This window comes from Petaurus breviceps, unplaced genomic scaffold (genome assembly GCF_028583685.1).
Source record: "Petaurus breviceps papuanus isolate PSGF00001 unplaced genomic scaffold, PetGlider_PUasm1.0 90808, whole genome shotgun sequence".
Lineage (NCBI taxonomy): Eukaryota > Metazoa > Chordata > Mammalia > Diprotodontia > Petauridae > Petaurus > Petaurus breviceps.
In genome coordinates, this window is record NW_027187349.1 from 15,276,045 (window position 1) to 15,289,993 (window position 13,949).

General features: G+C 36.8%; 1 long non-coding RNA gene across 1 annotated transcript in view; it reads left to right on the forward strand.

Moving 5' to 3' along the window:
• LOC138147936 (uncharacterized) overlaps window positions 1–13,949 on the forward strand; it is a 56,635-nt gene that overhangs the window by 23,243 nt on the left and 19,443 nt on the right. The window contains exon 2 of the long non-coding RNA XR_011164934.1: window positions 172–348. This is a non-coding gene — a long non-coding RNA (uncharacterized lncRNA). The remainder of the gene's footprint in view (window positions 1–171; window positions 349–13,949) is intronic.

Here is a 13,949-nt window from a genome sequence, read left to right on the forward strand (position 1 = left end):
AAGGAAGGAAGGAAGGAAGGAAGGAAGGAAGGAAGGAAGGAAGGAAGAAAGGAAGGAAGAACTCAGATTTTTAAAAAAGAATAATCAAATTAAATCTTCACTCTCAAATCTAAATCAGTCCATATTGTAGTATCAGGCACAATGACCATTCTTTTTTTAATCTCTATTCAGTGTCACCTCCTCTTGCACTTTGTGATTTTGGCTGAAACTGGAACTGAAGTTGCCAAGATTCTGTGAAGGGAAAATGGACAAGGATTTCTGGCCCAGCTAAAAGCAGGAAGGACCAGAAATCATGCAACGAAGTCTGTTTTCATAAGAGTCCCAAGCCATTTGTACAGACATGAGATGGTAAGTCTTAGGTAATCAACCTTTGAGTTTATTTTAAATTGCTTTCTGATGAAGTTCTTCCAAGCACTGTTTCCAAGGTCAGCCTTTAATTCTATTTTGCTTTAGGCAAGATGGATAAGACTTGGATGATGTGGATGATGAAGCCCAAGCATTTATAATTCAACTTCCAAACAAATTAGTTTTCCTTTCAGAACACCAGGTAGCTTATTGCTCTGTATCATAAAAAAGAAAGAATATATGCAAAAGTCAACAATCTGCTAAGCCCACCTTATGAATCTATTGCCTATTGTTATTTGAAAGACATCCTCTGGAATGTCACAATGAGATGAAATATTTATTAAGAATACTTCAGTGGAGTCATGAAAATGGTAGTCACTTTCTGCAAACTTCTTTAACCCTTAAGCATTAAATGTTCAAATGAAAGGAAGTATCAGCACAATATGGAATAATTGCAGTTGAAACCACAAGATAAGAAGAGAGAACCCCACCAGACAGGGTAAAAACCTCATGAGTTGATTCCAGAGAATTTTAGATACTTAGAGTCTTCACTCAGCCTTCTTAGCCCTCTCCCTCCAAAAAGTCTGTGATTTCTGTCATTGTGGATACTGCCTCCAGTCTTGTTTATTCAGACCCCCCTCCCCAAGCCTTAGGAGATAGTATCATGAGTTTCAGTAGCCAAACAGTTTCATAACCCAGTGGCCAACTCTGTGGTGAAGAGCTCCTACATATTTAGCCAGGCTGGTTGCCCAGTTCCAAAGATAGTGAGCAAGAGTTCAGCTTTCAAACCTCTCCTGCTTGATCGTTCCCAGCACATAGCAGCCAGTTAATAAGTAGTGGTTGATTGATTGATCGATAAGTAGCTATATAATGCAGTGGAGAGAGTTCCGGACTTGGGGTCAGAATGGTACTAGATCAAATCCTCCCTCAAACACTTACTAGTCATACAAACCTGGGCAAATCATCTGACTTCTCTCATCTGTAAAAATGGAGATAATAATAGCACTAAATCTCATGATGTCACAAGTATCAAATGAAATAACATATGTAAAACTTTGTAAACTTTAAAGTGTTATGCAAGGGCTAAGTGTATTTGTTGTTATTCTCCACTTTGCATCTGCTGCCCTGCTTAGTTTCAACTCCATGGAACAAGTTGAGTAAGAAAAAAAAGAGAGATTTTTTCTTTAAACTTAAACAGTTCTCTGAGACTCAAAGGATAAATAGAAAAAGTAGCTATCAGACATGGTCTTGCTCCTTCCTTTCTGACCTTTTCTTCCTTTTCTCTCATCTCTACTTCCCAAAGGCAACATGAACTGGAAAATTTCAGTTATTTTTTTCCGTTTTTTTCTTTTAGACTTAAATGCTAAAACCAATACACAAAAGAGAAAAGAAAAAGATGTTATAACCTTAAATATTAAAACAAATACAAAATAAGAGAATAGTTTCATCTTGAACCCATTTCCAATGAAAGTAGGTTTTGAGAACAGTTCTCTTTCCCCCATCTAAATCAGTTCTCTTCATACCTCATTTGTATAAGATAATTACTCTTTTCAGCTGTCCCTAAAAGGTTTACTTGTTAAAGCCATATCATAGTCAGGTCTACCCCAATCTTTCTTGTGAACTACCTGATTACTAATACCAATCTTAGGCTTAGATTTTACATTTTACATACATAAAATATAAACAGTCTGTCCTTATTGAGTCCCTTGTAATTAATCTTTGGCATGTACCCTATATTTCTCCTGGCTCTTGTATGTCAAATAGATTAAATTCAGGGTTGGCTTTTTTTAAACAAAGGCTTGAAAGTCTGACAATTCTTTAAATGTTCTTTATTTTTCATTCAAGATTATGCTTGGCTTTGCTGTGTATGATATTTTCAACCAGAACCCCAGTTCTTTTGCTCTTTGATATATAGTTTTCCAAGACTTGTATTTTTTTAGTGTCATAACTGCTATTTTTTTTTTTTGTGATTCTAATTGCGGCACCACTATATTTAAATTGTCTTTTTTCCTGTTGATCATAATATTTTATTCTTGAGCTGGGAATTTTAGAATTTGACTATAATATCCCTATGGGTTTTCTTCAAAGGAACTCTTTCAGGTGGTGACTGATGAATTTTTTTCTATTTCTACTTTCTCCACTTGTTCTGATACTTTAGGACAATTTTTTTTAATTTCTTGTATTATTGTATCAAGATTCTTTTTTTTATCCTAGCTTTCAGGTATTCTGATTACTATTATGTGTTCTCTTCTTGAACTCTTCTCCAGATCAGTTCTTTTTTTATGAGATGTTTCACATTTTCTTCTTTTTTTATTCTCTACACTTTCTTATGTTTTTTAAAATTTATTGATCTCTTATAACTTAGATGGTCTCCCTTTGCCCAATTCTGATTTTCAAAGACTTGTTTTCTTCCTTAAGATTTTAGATCACCTTTTCTAATTAATTGACTTCCTTTTCATAATATTTCATAATATTCTTTTTTTTTGGATTGTTCTTATTTTTATTTTAGTCTTTCCTGAATCTCTTTCATTTGCTTTTTAAAGTCTTTTTTAAGTTCTTCAATGAATTCTTTTTGGGTAGGCAACCATTTGACTTTACCCTTTGGAGCAGAATAAAGTTTCTTTGCTTCAGTATCTTCCTCTGAGGATGAACCTTGGTCTTCTCTATTCCCATAGTAACTCTCTATGGATGGATTTTTTCTCCTTTGCCTGTGTATTTTTTTTTAATTGTAGTAGCTTAGTTTTTGTAATCACCTCTAGCACTGGTGTATTGGGGATTGTGCCTCTGACCTCAGATCTTCCTTCAGTTCGCACCTCTGGCCTGGAACCCAAATCAAGACTTCCAGTCTCCTCTAAGTGCCCACAGCCAGAGGCATCCCACCCCACTGCTTCTGCACTCACTGCGTGCGGGCTGTTTCCTTCTGGCCCCCAGTCACATCTCTTCAGCACAGGTGAGTCTGGTGTTCCTTGTCAGCATAGGTTCCCTCATTCTTCCCTAACATAGATACCCAACTCCCTTCACTGTCCCAGTGGTAAAAGTTCCTGTAGCTAGAGCTGAGGTAGCCTCCCAAACCAGATAAACCCAGGGCTTGCTGCTTGTTGTTTAAGAGTTCCTAGCCTGGAGGTATTTATTCTTCACAGGGCCTAAACCTCATCCTGGGATTTTTTTTTTAGACCTCCAATTATCCCAGGAGCACCCCTTTTCTGCTCCTGCTCTTATTTATTGTTACCACTCTGTGTTCACCCTGAGGCACTATTTAATCTCTTTTGAGAGGGAAAGTCTTGAGAATTTGGAATTTTCTGAGGTACTCTGCCATCTTCCCAGAATCCTCTATGGAAAATTTCATTTAATGGAAAAAGCTAAATAGAGTTCTGGAAAATCATGCTTGTAATTACATATATACACACACATACATACGTAAAATAAATATGTGTGTGTGTGTTAAGATTGAGAAAGATAAATGACAAAATTGGAGCTCAGAGTAAATATAATGGAACTAATGATAATGATCGTCAGTGTTGCAAATACTTAGCATCAGAAAATATTCTATTTCCCACTTGACTTTTAAAAACTAAGAGACAAATTTACATTAATTTTGTGTAGCTACTTCACATAGATCCCAAGGGTATTTGACTTTAAAAAGAGGGCATTCATTTACCCAAATGACTTGGCAAAATTTCAAACTCATAGACAAAATTAAGTGAAGCATTTCAAGCAGTGAGAGTAGAAGGGAGAGTTTCAAAATGTAAGGGAAATATTTTCTTGAAACAAATAAACAACAAAAAAATTCTCAAAACTCTCTATGAGAAAATGGATTGCTTATTTCCCTAGCATCTGGAATATAGGCATTTAATAAATGCTTGTTGGTTGACTAATTGATCTGACCGTAGCTATACTGTTGTTGTTCAATCATTATCAGTCATGTCTCACTTCATGACCTCATTTGGGGTTTTCTTGGCAGAGATACTAGAGTGGTTTGCTATTTCCTTCTCCAGTTCATTTATCACATAAGTAAATTACACCAAACAGGGTTAAGTGACTTGCCTAGGGTCGTATAACCAGTAAGTGTCTGAGGCTGGATTTGTACTCAGGAAGATGAATCTTCCTGACTCCATGCCCATGGGTTAGCCACATTGTTTGAATGCAAAACATATGCTTGCCAAAAAGATTATTTTATGGAGAACTCACACAGGGCAAGTATTCACATGGTGTTCAGAAGTGATACAAGGACACTCTCAAGGTCTCTCTCTAGAACTCTGGAATTAATTGTATGACATGGGAGACACTGGCGCAGGACCACTCAGCATGGCATGCCCACATCAGAGAAGGTGCTGTGATCTACAAGCAAAGCAGAATTGAAGCAGTTCGAAGGAAATGCAGGAGGCACAAATTTGGAGATTCCACCCCAAATGTTCACTCAGAGTATTTGTGCCCAACCTGTGCTAGAGCATTCCAAGCTCATATTGGTCTGATCAGCCACAGTTGGACACATTGAAACTTAACTTTAGCATAGGGATATCATTTTGGTCCTCTCCACGAATGAAGAGCAACAACTAACCAATCAAGCAGGTAGAAATAATATTTCAATAAATGGATTCATGATTCAATTGATGTTGGTAGCTCCTAACATGGCCCAGAACCCAACTAAGTCATGGATTCGTAGTCAATATGACCTCTCATAAAATTTTAGTAGATGATTTCCCCTACAGTACTGGATTCCTTCAGCAACTAGGTGGGACAGTAGATGCAATGCAAAGACTGCAGTCAAAAACACTTATCTTTGTAAGTTCAAATCTGGCCTCAGACTTTTACTAAAGTGTGACACTGGGTAAGTCACTTAACTCTGCTTGCCTCAGTTACTGAATTAAAAAATGAACTGGAGAAGAAAATGGCAAAACGGTCCAGTATCTTTGCCAAGGATACCCCAAATAGAGTCATGCAGAGAAGGGCACAACTAAAAATGACTGAACAACTGCTAGATTTTTCCAACTAGTTCTCAATATTTTGTTACTACCATGCAAAGTTCCCCCTGACCCACCTTAATTTCTCTATGTGACTGTCTCACCAACTTTTTTGATCATGCATTTCCTGGACATACCTTCTTCTTACACACAAATAATCATTAACAACATCCTGTAGCTTTTGAAGATCCAATCAGGATCTGAATAGGAATGTTCTTCATGATCCCCCACTTGAATCCCCCTTCAAAGAAGTAGAAATCAGTTCTTATGATATTGTAAAGATGTATTTTCTAAGAAAACACATTCATGGCTTTTGTAATCAGAATATAGAAGACAGAAAGTAGAACAGATCTATCATTCACAAAATTTAATTTGAGGTGCTTTAAGACAGTTTTAAATCACTAGTTAATTAAGTAACCATACTCTTTACAGACTCCGATCCTCTTTCATGCATTCTGGCTATGGATTCTAAGTTTCAGAGAAGCTGTCCTGTGTTTGTAGAGAGAGTTTTTCTACCAGTAGCTCCTTATATCACTGAAATCACAGGTCTTATTGAAAAAAATCTTCAGACGTTAATGAGATCCAATACAATGAGATATTCTCTCTCCTCGCCCCCTAAATTGAGTTATAATCATTACCAAAAGAATTATAAATGATATGTGATATATAAATAACTATCTTTGTCAATCTAATTCTTGTCACTCCCTTGATTAGAGGATATTGGCCCATTAAAAACTGTTTTCCTTCCAGTGCCATGTGTGACGTGGTAGAAAATATTTCTTTGGGTCATAGAACTCTGTACAAGAGTTATTGTCCCTACTGAGACAGTCTAACACTCATTTCTACTGTTTGATCCCTGGATATTTGAGAACTTTTTATAAGCACCATTCTGAGTTATCTAAATGGAATGAAGCCTTTCAAAACTCAAATATTTCATTTCCCAATAACCTACATATCTACCATTGTGAGATTCTAAAATTTCCCCTCCCTTTATTAAAAAGAAAAGTTCACACGCAAGCTAAAAAAACAAAGTTTGATTCTGTAGTTTTCCATTCCTGAAGCAAGAGGTGGGTTTGGGAAGGCAAGTAAAGAAATCAGAGTACAAATAAACCAGGTATTTACTGCAATGAAGATAAATAAAATTCCAACCTACTACTTAGATTTCTGAAGGCGTTTATAAATCTGGAAGACTTTTTTTCTAGTCCAAAAATGTTAGTGGGGAAACACTTTTATTCTTTAGAGGTCTAATATTCAATCGAAATTATACTAGCTTTCTTTAAAATGCCACACTTGGAAAGACTTGGATCTATAGTTTTTTTTTGTCTGTAAAAATGGAAGCTGTAATGTCATTCTTTCCTTCTAGGTCCCTAATGAATGCCATTTGGCCTTTATCTGTTTCTGACCCAGATAAGCACATAGGTGAGATCATGCTATTTTTCCTGAAAAAAAATTTCCCCCATCTAGAGACATCTAAAGAGGCTCTATTTACTGAGCTGCCTTGGAAGGCAAAGGAATTGTTCAATAGTTAGAAAAATATGTGAAATAGAATTATTGGCCAATCTCCATTTATTCATTAGTTTCACATGTATTGACTAAGCCGTTGCTATAGGTCCCATACTCTTTAAGGTACTAGGAAGTTCCCAAGCAAGTAATGAGAAATATAGAATCACAGAGTTGGAAGGCAACTCAGGAGTGATCTAGTCCAACTGAAGTCTGGACAAGTATCCCTTCTATAGTATCTTTGAAAAATAGCCATCCAAACTCCACACAATAATCTCCATTGATGAGAAATCCATTGTCTACCCAGTCAATTCATTCCATTTGGGACAATGCTAAATTGTTGGGAAGTTTTTCTTTACAATAAACTTGTCTGCCTTTCTGCAATTTCTATCCATTCTTCCCATTGTTGTTCCTTGGGGAAAAAAGAGAAAACAAGTAGGATCTTGCTTCCACGTGACAGTCTTTCAGGTGCTTAAAGACAACTGCCAACCCCTTCCCAGAGTCTGCCTATTCTCAAGCTGAACCTTCCTAGTTCCTTCCTATGTTTATATAGATTTTTCTTTGATCCCCTTACCAAACTGGTCACTTTCTCCTGAATACACTTCAGTTCTTTCATATCTTTCCTAAATTGTGAGTAGGTCTTTCTTAAGCTTCTTTGAGGCCAGTGTAGAGAGCAGTACCCATTCTGGATTATGCACAAACCTAAGATTTCACTGACATTATAGTTTCCATTCTAGAGATTGCATTAGGAGGTTTGTCTTGTCAAATACAACTGAAGAAATGTTTCCAGTATCTGACAAACTAATTTCTTCCCATATATGCATACATGAGACTGCTGAAAAACAGTGGCAAGGCAGTGAATTAAATAATAGAGTCATCCCCAAGAAGAAAAAAAAGAAAGTGGACACAGCAGATTGAAATCAGGAGAGGAAAGTTTTTAGGAAGGACTATGTTGTTAGTTATGTCTTGAGAATGGCTAGAATCTTAATAAAAGAATTTGTTCTGGGAAGTTGGGATTCAGTCAAAGGTCTGCACAGGACCTAGAGGGCCATGTGGCCTTGAGGCCATAGGTTCCCCACCCCTAGGTTAGATGGAAGCTAAGAAAGTTGGAAGGAGTAATAGAAAACCAGAAAGAGTTGGAGAAGATGGAAGAGAGACAGTTGCAAAGACAGAAGCAAAGATAATGGGGGAGAGGGGGAGAGAAAGAGAAAGACAGAGAGGAAGGGGGAAAGAGAAAGGGGTAGGGAGAGGGAGGGGGAGAGGAGAGGAGAGGGAGAGAGAAGACAAAGTTAGAGACAGAGAAAAATAAAAAGAGACAGAGAAAGAAGAAGGTAATTAAGGCTATGTTGGTGTCTACATTGGGAAAATTATACATTAAAATAATTATTCATATACCTTTGGGTGAGGAAAACCTTGCTGTTCAGGAAAAACATATTTTAACTTGAATCAACCAAGTGGATTGTTGATATTCAAGTGGATTTGTGAGCTCATCAATTTGGAAGTTCCCAGCAATGATGCAGATAGCAAACCATCTATAACTGCCTATCACATGCAACTCCCATAAGTTCTCCCATATGTTTACCACCCAATATGATGGGTCCTTGCTTTCTCCTGTCATGCTGAGGGTACCAGATGAATATTCCCACTATATACCTATCACCTCTTTCTTCACCACATGACCATTCTTCTATCATTCTATTCCTTGATGACATTTTTATTCCTGCTTTTTCTCTGGAGTGCCTCACTGGTTATATGTGACATCCTGATCACAGACATCACAGCATTGTCCTCTGTGTGACATTCATTTTTAATTTTTCAGTGACTGCTGTATTCCACATCTCAATGCAATATTGGTAAAATAGAAATGATAATTAATATGAATGTAAATAACAAAATAATAATAAAAAATGACCTTAGCTTTCATGGGAAACTTCGGTTTTTATACTGAACAAATAATTATTCCATAGAAGTTGAAGATAAATTTAGTTATAATAGGGCTTTAATCATAATATTGTGAAATTTTAATGCTAAGAGATACTTTCTTGTTCAACCACCTCATTTTACAAATGAGAAAAACCAAGTCTCAGGGAGAAAAAATGACTTGCCAAGATCCCACAGTTATATAAAACACTAAATATTATCACTTAGCATCCCAAGTGCAGAAGCTAACATCAAAACTCTGTGGCTCAGGGGTGGCTAGGTGGTGCAGTGAATAGAGCACTGGCCCTGGAGTCAGGAGGACCTGAGTTCAAATCTGACCTCAGACACTTAACACACACAAAAAAATTAGCCATGTGTCCTTGGGCAAGTCACCTAAACCCAATTGCCCTACCTTCCCCCCTCCAAAAAAAAAGGGAAAAAACTCTGTGGCAGTACTGAGACTGTGGGGACATCCAAACAAGATTTTTGCGAATTGAAATTCTAGCTACCATTTACCCACGCCCAGATAGATGTCTTAGAGGTCAGTGAGCACTGTCTTCTGGCAAAAGCAGATCATCTCATCACCCCAAACCTTGGCAGTATGAAATAGGTCATGGCTTCTCACACTAGAAAAGAACAGTTTCTCTTTTAAAAAAAAATTATAGTATTCCCAGCAGACCTCTCTTTCATTCAGTGAATCTTCACTGTGGACAGCTGTCCATGTGTATAGCATTATACTAGCTACTCCGCAACTTGATTCAATTCAGATCGTTAAGAATTTCCTATAACTACGTATGGTATGTACTAGGCACTGGGAGAACAAAGACAAAGCTGGACTGTTCCTGGCCTCAGTGAATTTACATTCTACTGGTGGGGAATATCTCGTCCATCAGTAAATAAATGAAATGTACATGCAAAATAACAATGTACTTTTTGTACCAAAGAGTGCTAATAATGTGTGGGGTGTATAAAGATTTTTATTTGATTTTTTTCAAACTATGAATATTTATTTCTATCATTTCTCTCATACTAAAACACATATACATATCTTTCCTCCAAACTATAAATACGCTTTCTATAAAAGATGAATACATGCTTAATGATGACTGAGTCGGTGAGGTACATTTTTTCTGAAATGTTTATTGGAGATATCACTTAAAAAATAAAAGCTTCTTCCCTCAGAAAAATGGTGGGGGGGAAGCCCCCAGTTCTTTTTTTGCAATGCAATACTATGTGCTCTGTGTTTAACCTTCTTACATTTTTAGAAACATCTGATATCAACAGAATATTTCATGTTTCCTCCAGTAGACATTAAGCTTTTCTTCCCCAAATCTGAAACATTCACAGAATTTTAGCAATGTCACCTACAATTCTAGAAGGATGCTGAAAACTATTATTTCTTGTTATGTTGTTAATGAAGCCTAGTGTCGTCTCCCCCCCCCCCCGACTAATGAAAGTCGATGCCCTGGTGTAGTGCCAATGCAATATTTACAGCTCCCATGATCACAATCAAGACTATAACTATAAATATTGCATGACGTTCCATTGCAAAACATACCAGATTCTCCAAGTAGAGGATGGAACTGAAACATTTATTTAGACACCAGAAAACCTAATTCCAAAATCAGTAAGCCAATTCCATCACAGTACCAAAGATATTCAGAAGCCATAATAACCCTGAGAGCCACAGCATCCTTCTGCCTTCCCACAAACTAATACAAGACCAATATTTACTCACAAACCTCTCTTTCTCTCTCCTTGCCTGAGCACCTTTCTCTCCCACCATCTCTCTGGCTCTGACTCCCACCTTCCTGTGGGCTCTGCTTCCCTTCAGGAAATTCCCCAACCATAGGCTCCATGTGACTACATTCAGCCTATTAGGGGGCAGAGTTTACTTTCAAAACAGGGAAGGTCTTCAAACTCTCCCCTAGGTCTATTAAGGGGCAAGAAAGTTCTTCAATTTCCCATTCCCATTACACCTGGGCTGTGAATCAGAGGACCCTGGTTCTGTTTCTTAATCAGCCACTTGCTGTGTGAATAGAAATGAAGAAGCTAGCATTTATTAAGGCCCTTCTATGTACCAGGCATTGTGCTAAGCTCTAGGGATACATAGAAAGCCAAAAGACAGCTCCTAATCTCAAAGTGTTCATAGTCTAATGGGGAGGCAACATGTGAACAACTATGTAAAAACAAGATATAGACAGGATAGATTCGGAAGGCACTAAGATTAAAGATGACTAAGAAAGGCAATTTGTTTAACAACTTTAACACTGTTTCTTCAGCCAAATGGAAAAAAAAATTGGCATAATTATCCCTGCACTACCTATCTCATAGGATTGCTTTGGGGAAAGGGGTTTGTAAATGAAGTGCTATGCAAAATAAATTATTTCTGCTAATATTTTGGTGGACTTTGATAAGAGAAGTGAAACCAATGTAAATATGAGTAATACTTGATAACTGAACACTCAGTAAAGTAGTTGTGAGAGGCAGCTGTGAGATAGAGGATAAAGAGTCAGTGTCAGGTTCAGGAACCCTGGATTCAGTTTGCCCTCTGATATGCACCAAACTAGCTCTGGGGACAAGATGTTTAACCTCAGTGCCCACAGAGAACTCTCAAAGGCTAGAAATTGCAGAGCAACTGCATATGGCATCAAGAAAAGAAGCACCAAGAGCTCCGTTCTCCCATGTAATCATCTTTTTTTTTTTTGCTTTGTGGAGGCCGGTTGGGGTTAAGTGACATGCCCAAGGTCACATGGCTTGTTTTTGTGTTAAGTGTCTGAGATCAAATTTGAACTCAGGTCCTCCTGACTTCAGGGCCAGCGCTCTATTCACTGTGTCACCTAGCCACCCTGTCCATGTAATCATCTTGATATATGCTGGTCGAATACAAGCACCTTGAGGGAAAAGATTCTTGGTTTTCTCTTCAGGATCCTAGTATCTAAGTTAGTGCCTAGCACTAGCAGAGCAGGTTAAGAAATGCTTACTGATTGGAATGTTTTCCACTTCTTTGATTTATTTATGTAAATATTATATATTAAAGTTATCTGTGCCTGTGTTTTATCTTGCTGCTAGATAGTATGCCTCATGATGGTACAGACCATGTGTAATCAATTAAATAGTTAATTAGATAATCCATCTTTAGATTATGAGCTCCTTGAGGGCAGGGACTCTTTTTCATCTTTTTTGTGTCCTCGAACTTAGCACAGTGACTAGCATATAGTAGGTATTTAATAAATGTTTACTGATTGATTATTAAAAATCTGCATTTCCCTCCAGTGCCTAGCCTAGCACTCACCAGAGTTGTTTTTCCTTATTGTTTGTTGAATGAATAAATTAATGAGAAAAAAAATTGGGAGCAACAGAGTTTAGGTGGTCTATTAAGGGGAGATAAAATATAAATAATAAAGGGGATTAATATGAGTAAAGTTTACAAAACAAAGGATTACTGCATATGTAACAAAATTATTTTAATTTCCTAAATGATGAAATAATTTTCATGCAATATCTCAAAAACAGGAACTAAAATCCTTTCTTTGGTTTTAAATGAGTGTGATAATAATGATGATGGTGGTGATGATAATGTTGCTGATGATGATGATAAATGGATAGAGTTATCTCCAATATTCAAGGTACTTTTCCTCGAAAGAGAATTTCTATTTTAGAAAACTATTGCAAAGCAGTGTGGTATAAGAGAACAAATATAGGATTTGGAGTTACAGGACTGGGTCTTGAATCCCAGCTCTCTTCACTTGCTACTTCTATAACCTTGAGTATATCATTTAAACTCAGCTTCAATCTCACCTTTAAAATGACTTCTATAGTCTCTTCCCAGTTCTAAATATCTGCTTTTGTGACCATGTTTATATTCATTCATGTTTAAGTCAAAATACATTCACCTGAGTTTCTCTAGAAGTTGGAAATTACTCTGGGCATGGAGTTCACAAAACATTGATTCAAAAAAGACAGTGAGAATTTGGGGGACAAATTCATTTAACCTAATATAGATTCTACTGCTGAAACCTACTTTCCATCCAATATATTATTGGGAATCCCTCATTTGGACAAAGGCACAACAGTAATAAGAAAGATCTAGAAGTGTCCTAGAGGATCAGAGGAACAGAAGGAGCTCTAAACCTTTAATAATATAATCAATTAATCTTTATTATTCAAAACAAATTTCACTACATAAATTCTGCCATCAAGTGGAACAAATATTAAGAACATTCTTGATATAAAAATGTCCCACAATGTAAACAAAATTGCTCAAGGGACCAAGAAGATTAGACTATAAGGATTTTAACAACTGGAACCCAAACAAAATGCCAGACATAAAAATAAGAATCTTTCCTTTGGTTGCTCAATCATGACTAAATCTTTCCTTGAAGTAGGTCAAGTACAACTGAATTTTGGAATGTTTTGGTTGTGAAGTTAAATATTGTATTTCCATCTTTCAGCTACTTGCAATTTTCACTTATCAGCTTTTGACCTTGGCATGAGAGAGAAATGAAAAGACTTACACATGCTTGATGATGACTGAGTCTGTGAGATAAGTTTTCAGAAGTATTTCTTGGAAACTTATCACTTAAGAAAACCTTCTCCCCCTACAGTAAACTTGCAAAAAAAAGTTTATTCCTATTGCTTTTATATTCCAATGCAATACCATGTGCTCTTAAGTGAAATACATTTTATACATCAAGTGGTGGTTTGCTAACTCAACCAACTGAATTTACTATCAAAGTTTTTAAAGATAGCCTATGTTGATATAATGGATAGAAAACTGACTTTGGAGCCAAGCAGATCTTGGTTCAAGTCTTACCTCTGATACAAAGTGACTCTCTATCTCTGGGCATCTCATTTAACTTCTGTGTGCTACAGACAAGTCTCTAAAACTGTTAAGTTGCAGAAAAGTGTCAATACTCATTGGTGCAGAGAGTGTCCTCACTGGAAGTTCCCATACATACCATATATATATATGGTATACCATAGTACCAGTTTAGTTCCTATTTTTGAAATGCTTCAGAATCCTATACATGTTTGTTTAAGACATCGTGCTTAAAAATCTCATGCTAAAAATCATTTACCTGAAAGGATCTTCCAGAAATCATTTGGATCAACCTTATTCTTCCAGCAGGACTCTACCTCCTCTATTCAAGTCAGAAAGTCAGTTACTCTAATCTTCAGGGAGAAGAGTTGAGAAAATGCACCTCTGTCCCTTCATTGCAG